At 43.4% G+C, this 24,343-nt stretch overlaps 1 long non-coding RNA gene across 1 annotated transcript in view; it reads right to left on the minus strand.

Moving 5' to 3' along the window:
• Positions 1 to 24,343, minus strand: part of LOC128083703 (uncharacterized) — a 75,412-nt gene that overhangs the window by 17,321 nt on the left and 33,748 nt on the right. The gene's annotated exons all lie outside the window — the stretch shown is intronic.

The following is a 24,343-nucleotide window of genomic DNA, read 5'->3' on the forward strand; positions in this document are numbered from 1 at the left end:
CATTGTATTGTTTCATCATTTTATGGCCAGGCACAGCTTGTTAGGCTGTGGCCCTCCAGAAAAAAGCAGGCTCATATAGCAACACCTTGACGTAGATGTACAGCTGCTTTCACTGTGGCTGTCTCACCTTTAGCCCTGTCTGTCTACTGCCGGCTTTCATTTTCTGCATTCATACATCAATAAGCTTTGCATGCTGACACCTAATTTTGCAGGCTACTTTGGTTATGGAGGCCGTGTTTTGCATATCACTACCCACCCCCTTCTGACATCTACTGCCTTTAAAGAGGGAGAGAATAGAGAGAGCACGAAAGAGGGATTCTTTTCTTCTCAGCCTAATCAGAGATTTCTTTATATTTGTCAAAAGCTGATCTGCCAAATCAACTTTAATTGATTCTTCCACAGTTCTCATGTATGATTTTTGAAGGACTGGGCTTGTGTTCCAAGACACGGTGTTGTGTTTCAAACAAATATGAGGTTTCTACAGCAAATCAAATTTAGAAGCCAATTAGTTAGCATTTTCCATTCCAATTAAATTTGAGACCTTTCTGATTTTGAAAGGCTTGTGTGTCTGTGCATGTGTACATATGTATTTGTGTGTATCTGTATCTATTCTATATATAGATAAAGATATGTACGTATAAAATGTTTAAAGTGCCCTCAGTGGTCTAATAAGCAGGGAGGGGCTATATCTACCCATTTTAATATACATTTTGGAGGAATTTTTTTGTTGTTGTTTATCTCACACACGCTTACCAGCCCTCACTAACCTCTTATGCAACACCACGAAGGTTTTTACTTCTCAGCCAGGTGGCTAATATCATTATATCACTGACAACTCATAAAATGTTATAATCTAATTGGGCCTTCCCTCCTCACACATGCACACACTGAAAGCTCACTGTAGCAAGGAAAAGATTAGGGGCAAAAGCAAGATTAATGGTTAAAAAAATGGAAGCAGGCAGAGTCCAGATAGAATACAGTAGCTTAAAAACAAATATAATTTGTATATTAAAATGTGTTTTTACCTAAATAGATTTACTCCAAATAAACCAAGTAGACAATGTAGGGCATTTCCTACTGAGTACAGCATGTTTCAGCAAAGTCTGTACATTTATTTTCAATTAATTTTTAAATAAATTCCTCAAAAATCAGGGCTCAGGCAGATTTGAACAGAGGCTAATATTGGATCCAGTACTACAGCAACGGGAAAGAAAGAAAAGCTTGTTTAGATCAGCTAGAACATGCACAGTCACAGTCAACCATAAAACTATCCGAAACAATGGTGTGCCACAGAGCAGGGATCTGCCTGGCATCTAGGATATGCCAGCCACACATGATGTCAATCAGCAATCAGTGAGTTTTACCTTCCAGGGCTGCCTGAAAGACCTCAAGGCAGACGGACAACACAGCTCCAGCTGACCCACTGCTGCTCTCTGCCAAGGACTCACCACCACAGTGAGGAATGCATGCACTCAGCAAACCTCAGGTGGGAACAACCACTCGCCTGCATTCCTTTGGCAGAGAGATTAATTTGTTTGTTCCTGTTATAAAACGTAAAGAAACAAAGACGTGAGAAAAGGTGAGAAAATCCAGACATATTTTGTCAGTAGGGAAACACAATAAAAGCCAGGTTGTACCAGCTTGGAGCTGGTACACCTGTGCTTTGTGCTCCATCCTACCACACGTGACTACCAGCTCAAAAGCAGCAAAATGGGAAATTATGGTGGCAATCAAGCACTACTCACATACTCACAACGTCACACCCGATGTCAGTTAGCACGGCTGTTTACACAATTGTTATACAAAAGGAAAATCTACAGTGCTACACAGCCCTCAGATTCACATTCCTGGTTGGCCGTTGTTTTTTGGACTGTCTGGCATGCACAAAATAAAATCCATGGGAAATCTGTCTAGCACCAGATCTTTGATGAATCAATATTAGGATAATCTTTATATATGGTTTTAGACTGAATTTTTCAAGTGAGCTTCTCTTTACACTTGGGTAAGCCTTTGCTCACGTGCCTATTGGGTGGAAAAATGCTCAGATTTGCCTATGGCTTAAATTTTAATTTGACTGAATGGACAAGTTGAGAAGAGAAATTTCAGAGTACACAAACATTTTGAAACTCTCAAAGCCAAACTGTCTTAAGCTTTTCCTATGAAATCTCTTCTACTGTGAGATCCCTTAATTACTGGTTGGCATTAAACCAAAAGGGTTCAGCATTGAAATAAAACTCTGAAAGCAACTTGAATGTCAAACTGTCCTTCTAAAGTTTTGCTTATCCTTTCTTTTTAGATCAAAAAAGTCTAGAATTTCATTTTTTTACTCAAGTGATGATCAACGTTTCTTCCTTGATTCAGGATTTCTGCAATAACACGTCAACTCCTCTACTTTTCTCTTGTGTGCTCAGTGCTGTAAAAAGGCCTTCAAGGTACAGAATGATAGGGGAAAATCAGAGAATGCTCCTCTCCATGCCACAGTGCCACACAACATCACCACTGCAAGGAGAGGATGTCCTCAGTGCGGCACCTCTGGGAGCAGTGGTTGCTCCAGGACCTCCTCCATCTGGAGACACTCAGCATAGCAGCTGAGGTGGGCTCCTGGTCAGAGCAGAACCTCCACTAAATGCATGGCAGACCACACATGCAGCAAAAACAATGGTGCTTGATGAGTGATTAGGCTTCATTGTCTGCAAAGTGCTCATACCAGAGAGCACTTGTGTACAGTGCACTGCGGTGTTGTGCGTTAAGGTCTTTCTGCATTTGTCACCTCAGGGATATTTAATTGTAAGGTAAGCACAAGAAAAAGAAAATTGCAAGAGGAGCACAGGTTGGTTTGACAACAGTTGCAAGCGGTGCCCCTGCTGCAGGAACAGTCTTGGGAAACCAAGGTGGGCATATATGAACGTGTCTGATCAGAGTTGTCTTTAACTGTGACCAAAACCAGAGCTGAAGATTTCAGCCATTTTTTGATTTATGAGCCCTTACACTTCCAATGGAGACATGCTTGCTTGAAACAGGGAATTAAAGCCTCCTGCAAAAAGGCCTTTCTCGGTTGTCTTTCCATTGCTTTTTAGAAAGGTGGCTCAGAGATGCGCTAGGGCACATGGCCCACAGCTGGAAGCCTGCAGGCAAAGAATGAGCAAAGGGATGGGGACAGAGACAGGTAGCATCTGAGTCTGGGGCTTAACCATCCGTCATTCCATTTCCATCTAACGGTGGTGGAAAGTAATAAAAAGAGGCCTTCGTTTTCCCTCACAATTTTAAGGCTAACAAGGACTATTAGATCATCTGTTCTGACCTTTTACATCTAGAGGCCACAGATTTCCTTCAGCCTATGAGTGCCTCTGTAAAATAACAGCCCATATTAATTTCTATCACCAGTGAGGGAAATAAGCCCTCTCCAATCAGAAATGGATTTGTCTGAGGCTCGGTATTTGCCACCATTGGCACTCTCACTGCTCACATCCTTTCTAAGTACTATTTTCCTGACGTATGTCCACACACATGTTGTTAAAATACTGGGAATATTTACATTATAGTAGGGTCCCATTTTGGCCAGAGTCTGTGTCTGCAGTAAAAAGGATCTCCAATGGGAAGGCTTCGACAGCCTAACAAAACAAGGCCAAAAAAAAAGCCATACGAAAAAAGAAATTGTCATTCTCCCCATCTCACATAAACCCAATGAGATTAAATGATTAGTCAAGAGTCACCCAAAAGTTGGTGGCAGAGATGGAGCTGAAAGCTTCTTTCTTGAGTCAAATTCAGAGTTTTAATCACCCTTACACCCTTCCTTTCCCTTCATTGCTTTCATTTATCATTTCAGGCTAGGCAGACTGCATTGAAATGATGGCTTTGTGAAGCATAGAAACACCGTTTTACGGGCAATAAACAATAAATATGAACCTGAGAGACATCTCCAGGAAACCACCCTTCCAAAAATGAATCCATTTTCCTTTTTTTTTTTTTTTTTTTTTTTTTTTTTTTTTTTTTTTTTTTGCCTGGAAGATGGCAAAAAGCTTCCCTTCTCCTCCTGCCCACCCTCTCCAGGCTCAGCCTATGCTGACTGCACCAGCTCCCCTGTGCAGTGCAGGGATGGGGATGGCACAGCATCCCATGGCATGGCTGCAGGATGGCACTGAGCACTTCTGCTTCTGCCAAGATGCCCTGGCTGCCACAGCCATTACCTCTGCCAGTGCACCAGAGAATCAGTGGTGCAATTTCATTTCGGTGCTGCTAACTAATTATTAACTGGAGGCTCAGCATTCAGGGTGCAGACAATGGGATCAACCAGGCACCGCTCCACTGGCGGGGGGAGGCACTGCTGTAGACATGAGTTCTTTTTAACTATGGTACAGAGGAATCAGTCCTGGAGAAGCAAACTGGAAAGTATTCAAAATTCTGATTAATAACCAGAGCATCTTTTTTTCAGTTTTTCTCCAAATTCCCACCCCCCCAAAACCCCAACTGTCTTTTCATCTGTAGCACCAAAACCCACATGCACTTTACAGAATGGGATAAACTGTTTTGTCTTATGGGACTGCTCCACAACAGTCACTTACACAGAGCAGAGCCCTAAACCAGATTCGGATCCAGACTTCTACATATTTTGCGTGTGGATCCAGATTTAAGCTTTGAGAATGACTCATGGATGGTCTTAGCCTTTGGCAACTGCAGGCAGTACATAAACCTCTCTACAGTCTGGAAAGGATCTGTCAGGGCTGGGGTCCGGGCTTCACTATTTCAGGCCTCCACTTGATATGACAGCTCGCTTTGTGCAAATGCTGAACCCATAGGGTATCTGTGTTATCTCCTCTCCTTAAAAAAGCATTTTATCTCCAAAAAGTGGAAAATGTGCTTTAGAAGCTAAAAGGATCAGTTGAGGACTTGTTGCTTGTATTAACAATCCGTCTTGTTGAGATTATTGTAGCTGCACAACTGTTAAGATCAAATGGGGACAAGCAGAACCTAACCCAACTCACAGTTACATCCATGAGGTTGCAACTGTTTTTCCCTCTGGGTGGCTGTCTGGAGTTGTTACTATTTCTACTAAAGACCACAATGGAAACCACACTTGTCCTGGGGAGGTCGCAGAAATGTTTCTTTTCACAAGATCATTAGCTCATGGTCAGTTTTCACCATGAATCCCAGGACAAAACAAATTTTTGCAAGGAGACATTGACTCCTATGTCCTCTAGCATTCAAACCTTACTGGCTTTGTTACCTTCTGAGCCACTTATCAGGTCAGGTTCACTCAGAAAGTGGCTCCAGGTTCATAAAGAAATTGGATGCAACCTTTCGCATGACTTTGCAAGGTGTTTCTTCATTTGTGGCAGCCCACTGATTAAGATGTTTCCACCTCAAAGAAAAAAACTAAGAGGAATTTTTGTTCAAAACAATTTTGGATATTTTGATAGAAGTGCTTCCTCCTGGAATATCTTTGCTCCACACAGGGGATTTCGTGCTCTACGACCTCTTCTGGCACCTCAGTGCCAGCTGGAGCCTCACTGCTCCCTTACAGTCTCTCTACCAGGAAAACTCATAGCTTGCATAGCCAAGGGATGGCAAAGAGTCAGCAGCCACACCATGGCTGAGCACCCTGGGGGCAGCAGCTCCACCTGGACACACAGTACACAAGAAAGAGCTGCTGCTCCCAGGGGTAGGGGAGAACACATGACATCACAGTGGTCACTTCCAGGGCCAGAGAAAGTAGGCTGGCACATCCACAGAGCAAGTGCACATCAGGGTGTGAAACAGCCCTATGCAGTGGTGCCGTACCTGCAGGGAGACACTTCCTGGAAATGGAGATATAAAAAGGAGACGACATTCCCCAGGGGCTGGAAAAATGTTATATGAATCATACTGGGCTCCACTCAGGAAACGTCTCTTTTAGTGAAATTCTGTACCAAAGACATGTACTTTTAAATTAATACTTTTTTTTTTTTCCTTTCCATTTCCAATACATTGGTAGTGCTTTTTCACTGAGCAGTTATTAAAAAGAAGGAAGATATAGTCTTGTACTTGGGTCATGACTTTCCACCACTATTTCTCAGTCTTCTCATGCTCCTTCCCCTTCTCCCCTCAGCCTCCCAGTTGGAGCCATGGTGCACCTGGTCCCAGCACTGTGGGTTTGGTGCACAGGTGTATCCAATGCACCATCCATACCGGCCATGGCAGTACAGGGGACAATGCTCTCCAAACATGTGCATGGAACTCCAATCTGTCCCCAGGATACATGGAGCCCTTCCAGACTCCATCCATTGCATCCATGATGACAAGGTGTCACGGGATGTTGTGTTTTACTCTCACCAAACCGTGTTGCTAGGACAACTTTTATTATGATACATAACGTGAATAAAGGATGAAACCAGACACAGCGTGCTGATTTGCTGTAACTGTGATCTGCAATGAAAAGCTCTAGTTTATACCACGAATGAATTTTGCAGGGCTGGTATCGATGCTACCAAGTGCTGCAGAAGCATATTTCACAAAGCTGCCTGGGCCTGGCATGAAGATCATGGCACTTTAAATAGTGAATCGGTTATTGTGATGTTTGTGAGAGGCGAACAAGAGGAAAAGTCACTTTCAAGCACAGCTCAGTGCTCTTTTAATGAGGAATGGGGTCTTCTTCGGAGTCATCCAACTACTGAGGAGGAGCTGACACCCTTAGTAGTCAACATCCTCAGAAGGGCTGACAGCCCCAGATAAATCAGTTTGTGTACTTCCTCCCCTGCTCACATCACCTGCAGTGACATGAAGGCACTAATTTCCTTTGAGAGGGAGAGAGATGGATGCACACACACATTCCAGGCTTGTTGATCCCTCAGTGCAAAATTAACAAAAACGGGCTGGGGAGAGCTCTGAGTAGGCACAGCACTTTGTCAAGAGGAAGGTCTCGCTGTGGGGCAGAGCCATGTTCATAATCTGGTAATGTACAGGTATGCATACAGCAGCATCACATTCAGCTCTGGGCAGAAGCGACTCTGACACACGCAGGGCATGCACTGGAGGGGTAGCACCCCAAGGCCACGCTCCCCAACTCCATCCCCTCAAACACTCCCCTGGTGCAAGCAGAGTGATTGCCATGTGCTGATAGGTGGTGACTGCAAGGCATGCTCCCAAAGCTGAGCCATTGGATGCCTGAGGGGGCTCAGACCCACAGCACATTCTAGGGCCATTTGCCCTCTGAAGATATGCACAAGAATCTGAATTTATCTGACCTCTCAATTTGTGCTTTCCTAAGCTGTGGTATTCCTGTGATGCATCAGTTCATGTCAGTTAAGTCACCAATGATTTCATTGCACATGGTTGTATCTATCTATCTGTATATACATACACATACATAAAGAGATGCAATGTGATCAATCACAGCAATGATATGGAAAAAGAAAATGAAAAGGAGGCATTTGCCTGACCACCATTCCAAAGAAATTAGACATTTGCACTGCAGGTAGATACGTGTGGCCATGTTCACACACATAAAGCTGTAAGTGCACCTATACACACGTGCACACATGATTGCGTACCCGTGCTCCTGTGATTTCCCAGCTAAACCTCTGCTCCCTGGGGCCCTCAGCAGAGCAGCTGATCCCACTCCATGGCCTAAGGAGGGAAAGCCAAGCAGTGCTGAGCCCCACAGAGCATTCTGGGGGCAGCAAGCCAGGCCTGCTGCTCCCTGTTTTGGGGCAGGCAGTTGCCACCCTCGGCTGTACTCTGTGCTGGTGATGTAGGGTCACACATGGCCAGGCAAGAATGCCCGTTGTGTTTGCACTTTTTTCATTCAGTGTTGAGCATTGCAGGGGAAATGCTCTTTTGTGTGTAAATAACTATTAGATGCTTTTTTTTTTTTTTTTTTTTTTTTTTTTCTGCAAAAAAAAAATCATAAAATAAAGCAGACAGGATTCATTTATATGAAAAATAGAGGGATTAAACATAGCCAATAAATTACAATAAACTGTCCACAGTGAACAATGCCACCAGATGACCATAATGGAGATCCAGTGCTCTCGTGCTTTTATTAAAAGAACAAAGCACCGCAATTAAATGTAAAATCCAGTAATATGTCATCATACCTTAAGCATCCTTTTCTCATTCATTGAACACTGTCCTCTGATTTAATTGAAGCCTCTGGCCCCTCTGAGACGGCAATAGTTCTCACTCTAGGCCAAGTTTAGCATTTCATTATTTAGTAATCTGAGATGGAGTCATGCTATTGACTCTCAAGCAATCTTCTTTGCTTCTTATAACAAAAAGGATGCCCACAGAAATAATTGATACCACATTCTCCTCTCTTGTAAATCGTCCCTCAGTGGATTGCAAGAAGAGGTTTTTGATTTAGTCTTAAGAATAACAAAAGTTGGGTATATTTTTCACTGATGACCCCCATATGACATGTCCATAACCCCTTTCACAACAGGAATGTTGGCCTAAAGGCATTTCAGCAGCTAAAATGAGTGACTAGAGGCTTTCCAGGTTTTGTTATATATTTTCAGTGGATAAGTGATGCCTTCCTGCCAGAAAGCCATTTCTTTCTATAGAATAACACACACAGACCTGATCTTCTCTGGAGCTGGCGGTGCCAGTGCCTCATCGAGGCAATCAGCCACTGAGACAGATTCACTGAGGTTTTGCAAGGTGGCAATGGGCTGAAGCAGCACGGACTACAGGGCAAGACCAGGACCCAATGTGCCCCAGTGCTGAGAGTGGCATCAGCGACTCCTGGCCCCACAGCAGTCAGTCTGTGGGGAGAGCCTCTGCCAGCTCTGCTGCTGGGGATGAGCTGGGCCCCACCGCTTCTTCTGCAGTGAAAGGTACCAGTCTGTAGGATGGCCTCAGCACCCAGGAAAGCCAGCTCCCCAGATGCCTCTTGCTGAATGTGTAGCGGACAAGGAGACACAGTTTGCGCTGGTGATCTGTAAGATGCTTATGGTACTGATGAAGACAAGATCTCACCGAGAGAGCTAGAAGAGCCATGCCCAGAAGGCAGAAAGGCCTTTGGAAACCTGTGCCATTGCCACCAAGCACTGCAAGCATGACACCTGGCTGGGGGAGAGCCCCCACGACAAACCCTCATCGCTGCCAAGGAAGTCAGTGGGAATCACACGGATGTGGGAACAGAGCTGCACCTTGTGGCCCAGACCTATGCCCTCGCTCAAACTTAGCTGCATGTAACTCTGTACAGTCCATTTGCTGTGTTAAATATTTCAAATTTTAGAATGTCGGGGTTACAGCCAGAACAACGAATGATAGGGGTAAGACTTTAATTCAGATAGTCCTGTGAGAGGCATGGGGAAAGGAGGAGAAACACACCATGACCGTACTTGGGAGAATTATTTGACTGCAGGACCAAAACCTACCAGGGCAGTGTCAGTTGTTTTGTTTGTTTGCTTCTCTCCTCCCAGTACTCAAATTACCTCCAGGTTCTGAGATCCATTAGACTAATTAATATCAAGAACATATGCATATGCAGATTAGGCCATGGGGCCCATATATTTCACTTTACACGACAGCTTGAAGTGTAGTTGCATGAGTCAATCAAATGCCATAAATTTGCTAAGCACAAGAGATCATTAATATTAATTGGGGCCTGGGCACTGTGCAGTAGCCCATGCCACCATTAGAAATGGACCCCTTGTTTTAATTGTTCAGCAAATTTTTGTATTATTATTTTTTTTAATCAGTACCTACGTCGTCTTTAAAATATGTATTTTTTTTTCTGGGTAGCCTTCAGAACAGTATCCGAATTGTATTAAAAAATACAGAGCAGACCTTTTCTAAGACAGATGGCACACAATGAGGTTAAAAAAAAGTATCTCGAGATCCAACCAGCAAGAACAAAAAAAAAATTGCTTGCATTGTTGTTTTCATTATCTTGCTTCTGTCATTTCATGAGCTTTGTATCTTGCAAGGAAAGAAAGAAGGGAGAAAAACTGTGAAATTAATCTTTTGTGCATGGCCTGATAAAGAAGAGACATGCTCAGACAAAAGATAGACTGAGAGAAGGTACCGTGATTGATGACTAAAGTAAAGGTGTCAGAAGAGTATTATGTAAATTACGGGAGGCACAGACCATTGAGGAGAGAGAGGGAGGGAGAGGGGAAGCCAGAGAGAGAGAAAGGACTGCAGAGTCGATGTCACCACGATGCCGGTCCCCCAGCGCCCATTCCTCGCCATCTCTCATCTCCCAGACAGCTTGCTCACCTTCTATGTGGTTTGCACAGCGTAACAAAGGAGGAAAAGCTGTCAGCATTAGCAACATCACAGCCCAAAGTGGCACTTGGTCTCACGGCAACTGACACAAGTGGGCAAGGTGGAAACTTTGAGGAAGGTGACCTCAGCACTTCTGTGTGTCAGTGGTGACTGGGAGCCTGTGCGCCGCTGTGTCAGAGCCGGGATCCTGCAGAACGGGCCCAGGTCTCTGTGTGTTTTGCACCTGGCTCTGTGATCCAATTCGTGCCCAGCCCGTGGCACACTGACAACCCTGGCAGTCCTTACGGAGCAGCGGGCACTGCCTGCTCTGTGCCCACATCCTTCAGCCAAGCCCATGTGCACCCCACATCCAAGCAGACAGAAAGGCGGGGGCCGTATCTTTGTCAGGATTCAATTTGATCACTGGCTTTTATTCAAAAACTTAGTTTTCCAAAGTGAAAAGCAACCGTAAATGGTTCATCTATCACATCTATGGTAAGGAGTGAAAGAAGTGTTGAAGGGGAAAAGAATGCCCAACTGGTGTGGATGCAGTGCCCCATTGTTCCCCACACACACAGCCTGGAGCTCCGGGTGCAGGGCACCTCCTACACATTCACTAAGTACCCCAACACTCATTTTTGGGAAAAAAACGAAAAAACGCACATTTTCTCCCCATTTGACTTTTTTTTTTTTTTTTTTTTTTTTTTTTTTTTTGACTTTTTGCACCACGAGTGCAACAGTTGGAAAAATGTAAGATTAAAAAGTGGCGGCTATTTCTATAACATCAATTTGTCCCCTAAAGAGTGAAATGATAAAATGGGTGGAAAAAAAAAAACAGCCAGATGTCCTGGGCACCAAGCTCTGTGCAAATCAGTTTTTCAAGTATCAGTGAATTCACATTTTAAAGAATACTTTAGTTTGCAAGATTGAAATTCTTTTTAAGAAGAAACTCTCAAAGGAAGTTGTCATTTTAGGCTGCACAAACCCAAACCCTTCCAAAATCAGGTGCTTAGAAAAAAATTGAAGCACTATAATAATTTAAATTGTTCCCCTTTGCACATGCCCAGAACCCAAATCCCTTCTCTAACTGAAGTGCTTATATAAAAATTTGACAGCTCTTATAATTTTAAATTGCTCTACACTGAGTATGCCCAGAACCTTGATCACTTCCAAATTCAAGGGCTTATAAAAATTTGAAGCACTCCAATAATTTTAAATTGCAATGCACAGTGCAGAGTGATTTAAAATTATTGGACTGCTTCAATTTTTTTAAAAGGTCTTCAATTTGGAAGTGAGTCAAGAAGCATTCTAATACAGTAGTTTAAGACATACTGTACTGATCTAAAATTTACCATCTAAAAATAATGAAAATTAAACCAAATGTACTATTTTAAAAGTGCGGATGGTTTTCCCAAACACACCTAGGAAACACAGTAAACCACAACATCAGGCAGCTTAGTTTTTCCTCTCAAAAAGTTAAGTGTGAAGAGTGAAGGAGGAGATGCTTGAAAGGAAAGCACAGCTGCAAGGCCAGTCCTGGCAGAAAGGCTGAGCAGCACAAGACCACATAGGGAAAGCACAGAGACACCCAGGCTGCTGCAGAATGGGAGGCTTGGTGCCAATGGGAGGCTCAGTGCTCATGCTGCAGGAGCCCTACTGGTGGCATGGCTGCAGCCATCCCTGTGAGCACAGAGTGAAGCATGATCACCAAATCACCTCCTCCGGGTTTGGGAGGCACAGAGTAGTTGCCTTGCTGTGGTGCCCCTGGCAGAGACAGTCATATCTAAGACTGGACAGGGCTACTGAAAGCAAAGGGTGGGCTTAGATAGTCGACAGAGCTATTGGTTATAGACCAGCGTGTTTTTGGATGGTGTTCCTGTTTCCTCTTGAGCCATATGCTTTCCAGAGAGGATGCACAGCACGTTGACCTGTGCTTGGTTCAAAGAGCTGACTCCCAACTGCTTGTCCCTGAAGAGTAGAAATACATAACTTCCACTGATGTTAGGCACTATCTCTGAAAGTCTTTTTGGCAACTATTCATTTCCTTTTAAAACTTTGCCCATTTTTGGAGGTGATTTAAATTAATAAGCTGCTTCAGATCACAATTGAGATGCCTGTTTGGTATTTCTGTTGTGTATACATAATTTGAATGATGGGAGGGAAGGAAGCAATGCCATTTAGCTGGCTGGAAGACTTTTTGTGTTCCAGAAATGCAAGTCTCTTCTCAGGAGTGAACCTTAAGCATTACAAGAGTTTCTTCAAAAAAATCAGTTTTGACATCCTGAAATAGGGAAGGAAAAAGCTTGAAGTCACCACATTTTCCATGCATTCATGAACATCTTGCAATGTAAAAGTGTTTCACAACAGGGGCCAGGCACTATTTCATCTTATAACAAGTTGGGAATCCTGCCTATTTGCAGCTTATTTGGTCTGTTTGATAACAGGGACACCTTGTCTTTGGCTGCAAGCTTCATTTTCAAGCCAGGGTCTTGTGGCCTTCTCTGTTGTCTTTTGTTTCTATTAAGTTAAGGCTCACAGGAGACGACAGAAGGATTCCTTATGCCTACCTCCAGGGCAATAAAGGAGACTTGTTATATTTTTATTATTATGTATTCAAAATGAGCATGCTTGGACAAAAAGAGATGGCACCTGGGACAGCACAGTCTCTAATGTGAATTACCAGCAGAGAGAACCTGTGGAAGCCTGAATCAGCCAGAGTGAGTAGAACAAGTAGGGAAAGTTTGGGCAGAGATGGTGAACAGGTATGTTTATGGAATTGAAGGGTCTCTTAGTATCGGAACCAGCTCAAGGAGAAGGAAAATAAATCTGCAGGGGAGCAGAGTCCCTGGACTAGGAGGCCCTAGGACAGCCTGGGAGCTTCCTAAGTAGCTGAAAGAAATTTTCACCTGAGCCATGCTACTCACTCATCTGCATCCAGCAATGTGAGCTCTTCCACAGTCAAAAATGCTCCATTAAAGAAACATTATAACTTTTCCTTTTCAGTTAGAAAAGCATTTTTGTCATTTTTTATTTGCATCTCTCTGGTCAGAATAATTTGTTCTACAGGGCAAGGTCAGAGCAAGAAGTCCCTGTCACAGCAGGATAAAGATAAATTATGTCCACTGATGATCCTACACCATCAAAGTGCACTCTTACACAATAGAGTCGTGATTTATCATATAAGAAGTATCTGCTTTGAAAAAAAAAAAAAATGGTGCAAAGAGGTTTTATTCAATAGGCTGTAATGGCGAGCTGTTATGGTCTATCAGGTGGATAATGTGCATCTTAAAATACTGTGTAAATACATATTTCTATAATAGCCTGTTACATTTCCAAAGAAGCCGTTGCAGACTGCATTTGAAGTGAGAAGGAACTCACAGGAGATGGGCTCTGGCACTTTTTTCCCTCAGCAGGAGGTGGGCAATGACAATTCCTCGTAAATTAGAGAGGAAAAATATTATTTTCTGATTCACGTGAACAATAAAAAACAATGGGAAGCAGCACACAGAGAACTCTGACTAGAAGGAAGGGAGGTAAGCGTTAATGTGAAGAGAGCACTGAGAGAGCTTTGCTCTCTCCTACAGTCAACAGATTTCCTTGCATCCCAACCGAGATGGCAGCATTACATGAATGTTCTCCATATTTTCTTCCCAAGAGCTCATTGAATTATTTGTTGTGAATAAAATTCACAGGAGCTTTCATCCTGAAAATGCCTGTGTATAAGAGCAACCAGACACCTGAGAGCAGGACTTTTCTTATCGCACCCACATATCCCAAAGTATGACAGAGATATTAATTACTGAAAAGTAGTTATTCACGTGAAACTGAATTGGACAGTTTCTCTGGCTTGCAAATATCTATATAGGATTGCCAGCCACTCATAACATGTTACTTGTGATCCACATCAGACAGACAGTGTTGGCTCCTCAACCACCAGGAGTTTCACAGCGGTGAATAAAAATCCCAAACTGAAATAACACACAGGTGGAGTTCCTAGAATGTGCAAAGTTCCTTCCCGCTGACTGAGCAGGGCTACAATGGCCCATAAACAAAAGCAAGGTGAACAGATGTTTCTGCTTAAAAAAGGCAAAGAACTTGCAACTTGATTCATATCCCTCTGCTTCCACCATAGAAGATGACAAGACCTCATGCAGGCTGTCATGAAGAGCTGCAGTCCTGCAGGCACCAGCACAACCTGACATGCAGCATGGCTTCCTGTCCTGCAAAGCTTCAAGTGATGCCTCTGGAGCACTGACACAGGGGCACCTCAGCCAAGCAGAAATGCAGACCAACAGCCAACCAGCACACTGTACTTCTCTGCCTATTTGTCCTTATTTTGATATTTACATTTCATGCCATCCCTCTTGCAAAGCACATATATAATCTTTTATTGTAGTGCTGGAAAAGATTCTCTATTATTTGCAATTATTTCCTAATTTGGCCAATATGAGAGGTTATTGCTGCTGAGAAGAATGAACAAAAGCATATCTAAGGCAAATAAGTGCTAGTAGTAAAGTTTAAAAAGAGCACAGATGAAGATTAATAACCTCAGAACTCAGAGCCCAGAGGACTTGAAACCAGTAACAGGATGTTACAGAGCAAGAGAACAGAGCCAGGGAACTTTTGTTATGGTACCCAAAGCCACACACAACTTCTCAGGCCATGAGCATTCCCTGTGAACCAGCTCTGATGTCAAGGAAACGGGGGTGATTTGTGATTTTTTTTTTTTCTACAGAGTTTCAGGTGAGCATGTTTTCTGATGTAGCTGAAAGAAATGCAGGGAGCACGCACTCATAGGCCCTGGAGGCTTTAAAGGACAAAAACAAGGGTTTTCAAGTAAGGTGGAAGCAAAGCAGTCTGGACCGACAAAGCACCGTGAAGTCAGTGGGAGTTCCTCAGCTGAACCCAGGGCTTGGCTCGTGCCCTGAGCAGGTGAACAGCAGTTGCACCACCATACTGAACGTTGACTGTCCATACAGGAAAGGGGCACATGTGGAGAGGGAAGGCCACGATCCCAACAACCTGGAACTGCATGTGAGCTCTGCAACCATCACATCTTGCCCCACTGCAGTAAAAACGAAGGAGGACACTCTGCAGACAGCTGGCAGATGTGTGAGCTCACACAAACACAAAAAAGAGCACAACCTTCAGAACCACAGACGCTGCTTGTGAAAGGCACCGGCACAAATATTTGCACCCGCACAACGGCTGCCGATATCACGGGATAAAGCAATTAGGGCTCACCACTGAGTTAACAAAGGCAATGGAGAGATGATTAAAAATACTTTGCTAAGGAGAAAACAGTTTTAGTCACATGCATACTGAGATGTCACCATTTAATAAAATGACAAAAACTATCTATCACATATGCATGAACACAGAACAATATAAAGAGGTTAACAGAAATTGATGGCATCCCAGCTTTAATTTTACACTGAATCGGAGTCTTTGGTGATTGAAATAGACAAAGATGTATAGGGTTATCTTGTTGAAGAGGCTTTGCTAATTACTGGCACTTGTCATTTCTCCATAGCTTTATCTAAGTCAGGAAGGCTAACTAGCTCTTTTTCCCCAGCGTGCATTGTTTGTTCAGTAGGCTTTGTGCTGAGAAAGCTTTTTTCATAACTGCACCTCATTATTAACGGGTTCATAAATAAATGAGTCCTAATATTTTCCTCGGTTAGCATTTATGATAGGGACATTTGGACTACAAAAGATTACACTTGTCGTTAATAAAAATAGGCACTTACACATGAAGCCTATTAGGGCCCTTGTTATGCTAAAGAGGAGGAAGAGGAGGCAGAAGAGGGGAGAGGCGGGGTTACAAAAACAGGCTTTATACCACTACCATGTTTTTTGTGTGATTCCAGAAGCTATTTATTATCTTACATTAGCTAATTATGGCCTAACCGGAAATGGATTCCTGGATTGCATACTCTACTCTGCGGTGTGCCATACTGTGCACTCCCAAACCAACACAGCAAACACTACAAACCAGCAAATACTTCTAGACCTGCAGAAATAGCCAGACAATAGTGAAAGCGAGCTGCCTGGGAGCTGACCCTGGGTGGCTGTGCCCCTGCAGGTCTGATATCTTTGGGTCTGGAGTCACTGTTCAGCACGCTGCACAGCTCAAGATTGGGAAAAGCCAGGAACTGGCTGCAAGGTGAGGAGTGGCACTGGAAGGGTCAAGACAGTAGTGAGGCTACACGAAGGTCCCTGGGCATCTCCCGCATTCAAACACTAAAATTTCGCCATTCCCTTGTATTCTTCTCAGCCTTGGTCTCAGCTGGGGTTGATCCCAGTTAAACCTCAACGCTTGTTAACCAGTGCTACAAAAAAAAAAAAAAAAAAAAGCCCTTAAAATAATTACATCAATTCCTTTCAGAAGAGAGGACATCTTCAATGTTGCCAACAAGTTTAGAGCATCTCATGACTCAAACAATGTTCTCTTTTCATTAGTTATGTTAACACTCCTTTTGTTAGCTATTTATAGAGTGCTCTGTACTCTTCCTCACACTTAATCTTTTCAGAAATAACTTCAGAGCAAACAAGCTGTAATGGATGATTCAAGACACTGGAAATGCATCTGGCTGAGACCACAAAACTTTGTCTTTCTCTTAGAAAGTAATCATCCGAAGCAAGCACATCAGGAAGCGTGCAGTGCAGTCTACCAAAGAGCCAGCTTGTCTGGCTTTGTGAGACAGATTTGGAGACCCAAAAGCATGTATAACATTTGGGTTTGTTTTCTTAACTAGCTGTGGCTTTCACTTTTTTCTTCTTTTTTTTTTTTTTTCATCTAATGCTAAAGTCATTTAAATCAAAAAATCATTTAAATATATTGGGCACAGGCTTTTCTCTTAAATCGATGTGAAATACACAAGACCAATTTAATCACAAAAGTACCACTTCCTTCAGGATGTCAGTAATTCTCAAAATTGCTTCAGATATTTGCTGGATATCAGAAATGGGTAATGCAGCATTTTAAGTGGCAGAAATGCATTAGTACTATGTAAGTACATGGTCCTTAATGTACTAATCTCAGCAATATGTGTAATGAGAACTTTCAGTAACACTTTATTTTAAGTGTCCTCTGAGAAATGCTAATTTACAATGAAACACCTATGGAAGTACATGTGACATCTATATGAATACCAAATGAATTCATTTTGATCAATGCTATTACAATGAATATGCTATGAATTCACAATGATAGGGTGTTTAAAGAATTACCACCTTTTCCTTTAATATTACACATGTTTTGAAGATTAGTGTAGATTAAAAACCACATTACGTGTTCAACAGGGGGTATATATGGTATGCACTGTTTAAAACATGTTTGCATCATGTAAAGCACTACAAAAAACACCTGCTGGTAGCGGACTGTATTCTTTCCTCAGTCCTGGTAACAAGATGTGTTGAGTTCAACGAGTTCCTGGGCTTGCATTTGAGGGCAGAACCTAGCACAGTGGGCTGGCCTGGGTGCTCACTGCTCACTCAGCCATGGGATTACTCACCTGCCAAAAAAAAATGGTGGTACAATCTAGTAGGCAGCATTTTCATATGCAAGAACAACGTGAGTTGGGCATTAAAAAAAAATGGCGAGCCTTTCTAAAATCAGGCCATTCATGTCATGAAAGGAATCACTGGAACTTGAGAGCTTTGCAAACATGACCCTTAGCTGAAGTGCCAGAGCAGGGGTCCACTGTTGTCCTCACCGAGAAGTTTTGGAGCAATGCACAAAACAGGGTGCAGAGAACATGATCTGAAAACAGTTAGGTTCGAAGAATGTGGGAAACAAATATGGTCAGAAGATAGCAGCCAAAAAAAGACATTGATCACCTCTGTATGGTTGCCACCTCCCCGTGGGAGCTGGCTGCCATTCCTGTCACAGCTCAACTTAGGACAGGTTCTGGCCACAGGATGCAAATATTCCTTGTGCACCACAGCTCTGCAGGCAGAAGGGGAGAAGGAGAATTTTCCACAAACAAATCTAGAAATTGCTGCAAGTTTTTCTGCAGACTCATAGCTAGTTACAGCTAGACTCTGAGGTACTTGCTGTAGTTTCTCTTCAAAATCCTACAAATTTTATACATATGTAAACATACAGCAGTGGTGTCTTTCTCTAAATACAACTGTGTTTAGTAAAGATCAGTAGCAGTGGCAACTGGTCTCCCTTTAAGCACTGGGCTGTTTCTTATTGTTGCACAACGCCCCTGGCTGTGTTTACGTAGGATCATTTCCTTTTACATCTGGCGGGAGCCCTATTTACTGGTAGATGCCAATAAGCAATTGCACTAATAAAGGTGCAGCACCTGCCAGAGCAAAGGCTGAACCAGCAGTACGTGTTGGCTGAGCGCTGAGAGATCCCACTAATTGCAGTGGCTGGCTTCTGCCTGGTCTGTGGGGCATCCGGAGCTCTTGGCAGTGATTCATATGGCTTGGAGAAGACACAGGAATCTCCCTGAAGCATGAGGATCCCTTCACACCCAGCATCAAGTACCTCCTGTGAGATGCTCCCTGCACTCTCCAAGCTGCCCAGCACTGAGCAGAGCTCAGCACCTTGCTGCTGGAACCACCACACTAGCCACGATTTTCACATGCCATGCAATGACTACCTGGCCCAAAGAGGTCCTCTGAGCTGCTCCAAGCTCCTTGTGTCACAGTAGTAGAGAACCTTAAAGATCATGCAATTCCAACCCTCTACCCTGGCACCAAGACTACTGGGTGGCCCTGTGTCCAAGTAAACCTGCTTACACAAGCACGTGGAGTTGCTGAAAGCAGGCTTGCCATCTTCCCATCTCAGACGGGATTGTTGCTTTGACCAGCAATCAGAAATTTAATGAAATCATGGAAGGGATCCTGAACTGTTGCATCTGTGATGGCACAAGCATGCTGCAGCAAAGCCTGTCATCTGTCAGCAGAGAAAGTGAAAAGGAACTGCTGAGATTGTTTGGTATTTACATTTAACTCATTCTTTTAATTTAGACAAGAAAGCAGGGGCCACATCTCAGAAGAGTAGTAAAAGAAAACAGCACTTCATTTGTCAGTCACTAAGATAAATAACACAAATAAGGAATGAACTTCAGCTAAAAAGTTTAAAATCCGACTTAGAATAATAAATACCATTAATGCCATTTCTCGCACTGTTTGCCCATATGGGCCACATGTCTTCTGGCATGAAGTTGGCACTACGAGATAGACCTAAAATTCACGTTTTGTTTAATCAGTACAAGTCTGGAAATCAGATACCGAAAGAAAAGAAGAGAAAAAAAAATTGTTGTGAAATGGTCAAGTTTTGTGAGAAAATTGCCTCAGAATGAAATTCTGCCCTTTTTTCTTCCACTCCAAGAAGTCATTACCATCTGACAGCTGTTTAGTGGCATATGTGTGTTGGTGGTACCAGTCCAATTCCTAGTGGGCAGGTGTCTGCATCACAAAAGCCACCATCACAATTGGCACTAATTGGCACCCTTGCTGGCAATGTAGACACAGAAAACAAGGATTAGATGGCACAGAGATCAAATTATGCTGTCGCCACAAAGGTGATCCCCTTTGGGCTAGAAGGGCCTGTTGGCAGGACAGTGCAGGAAGTTTGCACTGCCCAGGCTGCTGGCAGCAAGGCACATTTCACAGCCACTCTTTCACTTTGCACTTTCAGCTGAATTTCAAAAGCAAAAAAGAAAACACCAACACCCAAACTCATAATTCAAACAAGTCAGAAAATTCCCTCTTAATTTGGACAGATTCTGGCCAATACAAACTCACTATCTGGTGCAGATAGTCTCCATATTGCTCTGCTGTGGTATCAATATATCAGATGTCTGTCTTTGTGTGTTTTTCTTTTTTTTCTTTTCTTTTTTTTTTTTCGGGAACAGTGTGCAAATTCTGTGATTTTTCTAAGTATAGGGTGCAAAATACCCTGGAAAATAAGAGGGAGGAGGAGTGTCTTATAGCTCAGCAAGCTTTACGAGGATACTCTCTTAGTTATTGAGATGAGTTGAATAATTCTCCACTAATTTATACACCAGTGAAACTAGCCTGTTGGCAAGTCCACAATTAATGCGAATGCCAAGTGGGATTGCAGCTTTGTTTCATCTAGGAAAACACTTAGCTGAACAGCAGCTTTCCCAGCTGAAAATGTGTCTGTCTTTAAACTTGCAACAGAAGCTGGCGTTTCTTCGGTCCCATTCACTCTATCATTATGATGCATTATACAATGTAATGATGTAATATGCTGGAAAGCTGAAACACTATCTCTTTGCCAAAAATAATAATACAAAAAGTGCACAATTATTTTCATCTATGAAAGCCACTCTCACTGCCATCTCCTGCTCTCCACTCAAAGAGAAAGCTTCCCTAATAGCGGATCATCTCTTTCTGTTTGCGAATTGAACGTGAACATGAAGAGGGGGATGCCAGCTCGGCCATGCTGAGTTACAACTTGCAGAGATGTAAACATTTCCACCATGCAGTGCCTCTGTTGCCTTCTCTCTAACAGCTTTCCCCCATTCACCAGCCTCTTCCCTGAGGGATACAGCCCAGGGTCGAGCAAGACAACATTACTGCTGGCAGAGAGGGACCAGCATTTGGACTTTGGATAATGGATCAAAGTGGTAGGAATTTTTCAGGCCTGGTCATACCACTCCTTAATCACCCAAGCCAAGAAAGTATCACACTCACATATGCAGCTGCATATATGATGCAAGTTCAGGCTTCAGACAGGGGATGTGACTTGCCCTGGCGGTGGAAAAAGCAGTGAGGAAGCAGGAGCAAAACATAGAGCACTTTAGAATAAGTAGCTGCTCCACTGTTTTATCTCTCATTGGCTTACATGGGGTTCACAAAGCCCCAGCACCCCAACACCCCCTCTGTGCAGAGCCTCTAACTCAATACCTTCTGTCCTTCAAGGCCCTCCGATGGTACAGCTTAATACCTCACCTCAAAATTTTCTGAGTGACACAGCTGGGCTTGGTGAACAGTAGAGAAACAGAAGTCCATGCAGACACGTGTTTTCCTCTAATAAATGCAAGTAAAGCTTGGCACTACTGCATTTAGCGGAGCATATTCACTCCTGGAGTCTACACACCAACATAAGTCTGTGGCTGCAACACGGAGCTGAAAATCCCATTTGCCACCTTTGGCCCTGGAAGCCCAGAGGCAGCACTGAATGATACGTGGCTTTGGATGGGGCTGTGCCACCCCTTGGGCCCAGCTGACCAAAGGCAGCCCGAGGAGCCGCTGCAGCTGCAGGGGGAGGGCACACCCAGGAACAGCATGAGCCGTCCCACAGCAGCAAAACAAAGTCCAAATCTGCCTCATACCAAAGTCATGTTAGTCACCAGAACCAGCAGCTCCCAGGGCAAGGACTGCTACCACGGCAAAAGCCACCCGTGGTGGTTCAAGGGCAGAGTCAGTCCCAAGCAAAACCCCAGCCCACGCCAGGAGCTAAGGATGGCCCTTCAGGAGCAGAAGTAGAAACTAGAGGGACAGCAGGGCGGCGAGGAGAAGCCACCAGCAGTGGGGTCAGAGGCGAGAGTCACGCATCGCGCATGGCTCGGCTGCAGCTCTGCCATCCAGAGTGCTCTGCTCCTGCAGTGATGCACAATGGCACCGTAAGTGCGTCTTAATCATACAATAAAGTGTTAGCTCTGATTAGAAGAGAAAGATGAATTTTTCTGCTAAACCAGGGTAACCCTAAAAGCGTGTTAACGTGAAATACTAAACAAAATGCTACTCATCTATAATAAATCTTATTACACATTTTGGCAATTTTACTACCAACATACTGAAGGTTTCAAGCAATGTTTGAAAATAGAAATCTTAAATTGAATCATTGTTGCATGAATATATGCAAAATATTCATTTCTAGCACTGTGAGGGTTGAGTGCTTTTAAATTGGAGAAATCACTCATGACTTCACCTTTTCATGCAAGATAAAGTTGTATGTGGTAACATCATTACAATGTCATGAAAGGAGTGGAAATCATACAACAGTTCTGCCTAAAGCTAATATACAAAAAAGTACTTCTATATTTTTCAATATTGTTCAGTATTTAAAGGTGCAGTACAAGGCTTTAAATATATAAAAAAAATCATTAGGCTTCAGATGTCAGCACGGCCTTCACTGAGTGCTGAGACTAATAAAATCATTGATGAGATCTCTTTAATATTTAACAGAATTCATGTCCTAGGTATCAGGCTATTTTCAACTCCGGTCTCTGTGGAGGGAACTAAATATAGAAATTTTTTAAAAAGCAAACGATTTATGCGGTGGTCATTATAGATTTTTTTTTTTAACAAGGGCTCTAAAATTAAACTGTTTACTCAATAATGCTGCCATAACAATAGAAAAAATGCTACGGCATTTAAATAGAGTTTCCTATAAATCCTTTAGCAGAAGATTACTTCAAAAGTACGTATCCCTTTTACACACATTATAACAATCAGTAAATTCAATCAGTGAAAATGAACGAGCGCATTTCACAAGGAGTTGCCGCACCATGAATTGCCAATATATAGTTCAGGAGATTACCAGAATCTTAAAGATGCTTTAAAAGAGTGGGAAAAGAAAAATCTGTGCTTATATACTTTTTTTTTTTTTTTTTTCCTTTTCATCCCAGTGACAAAAAATAAAAAATAAAAAAAAATTAAAAAAAATTACACCTGAAATTCAGCCTTGGAATTGGAAACTACATTAAAAAACGCTCAGGCTGCAGTTAAACTACATTATTTTTTATAGCATATCTGCGGGGGGGAAAGATCCCTGGGTAAAGCAATCTGCCAGCGTTCAGTGCTACCCCCGGCCAACAGCAGTGGTAAGCTGCAGCTCTCCAGGGCTGCCCCTTGTGAGGTACAGCCTTAGGGAGCCAGGCAAAGTGTCCCCACTCTCAAGTCCGACCCACTGTGGAAATCCTCCATTTGGCAAAATAAAGATGCACATTTCTACATCACCACTCCCTTTGGGTGTAAGTCAGCCCCAGCCTGCTCTCTCATTTCCCTTAAAACTATATGGCGAGGATGTGCCAACGAAACAAACTATTGGGTCGTTTTCATCCATTGATTATTGACAAGATGAATGAGATTCCTTCAGCCTAATGCTCCCTGCTACTCAGGGGCTAGCTGAGCTCTCTTTTTGCAGATATGTGGATTTTGAAATGATGGATCATAATAGCAGAGCTGGTGCCTATGAATGGGGATTGCAAACACTTAATATTTCAAGAGAAGTGTGTGCAACATGATCCAATCGCTCTGAAAAATGTACAGAATGGAAATATATAAATAAAGCAGCTGGCATGAAAGAATAAACAAAAAAATATTGATAAAACTCTGTGTGGATTAGGCCAAATTTATTCATGTTGCATTTGAATAGTCTCATCTATATTTATGTGCGCTCACATCTATGCTCAATACGCAGAAGATCTCTCACCTCATCGCAGCACTGCGCTGAAGGATGCTCCCAATGAGCAGCACTGCAGAGCTGGCACGAGTACCCCAGCCCCACAGTGCCTGCAAGCAGCTCAGCACTTGGCCCAGTCTCAGTGTCAGGTAAGGATATCCCGTGTTAAATCCACAAGGGACAAGGCTGTGCTGAGTGACATGGGAAACCAGAGCGCTGTCCCCCACCCTTCCATGCCACCAGCAGCAGCTGGGGTTGCAACATAAGGTTTTTCCACTGCTCATTCACAGCTGTCCACGAAGCTCCCTTCCTCCTCCCACCCCCAGCAGCCTCTCACTGCCAAGGTGCTCACCAAAGCAAGCTCTGCTGGTTTGTCACTGGGCATGTGGTTCTTCCACGTGCCTGCCCTGAACAAGAAGGAGCAGAGCAGTGCTGTAGCACCACATTTCCCAGGCAGCACCATAACTATCTTCTCCTGGCACCCTGTCTGCTAGCTGACAGCCACTTGCAGTGGGTTTCCATGGCAGGAACTCGTCCAGCAGCTTTATGGTTGAACAGGTTGGGGTCAGCGTGCCGGGCAGCAGCATCACCATCACTACACTTCCATCCAGAAGCAGCACAGAGATCCAGTGTGCTGCCATTCACAGCCCAAAGCTCTGGGATGCAGTGAGAGGTTTTCAAAAGAGGTACAAATTTCACTGGAGCTGACAGATCAGGAGAGGATACCTAACGTCCAACCCAGCTACAGAGGTTTTA

The sequence above is a fragment of the Tympanuchus pallidicinctus genome, unplaced genomic scaffold, assembly GCF_026119805.1.
Source record: "Tympanuchus pallidicinctus isolate F22 unplaced genomic scaffold, pur_lepc_1.0 scaffold1, whole genome shotgun sequence".
NCBI classification, from domain to species: domain Eukaryota; kingdom Metazoa; phylum Chordata; class Aves; order Galliformes; family Phasianidae; genus Tympanuchus; species Tympanuchus pallidicinctus.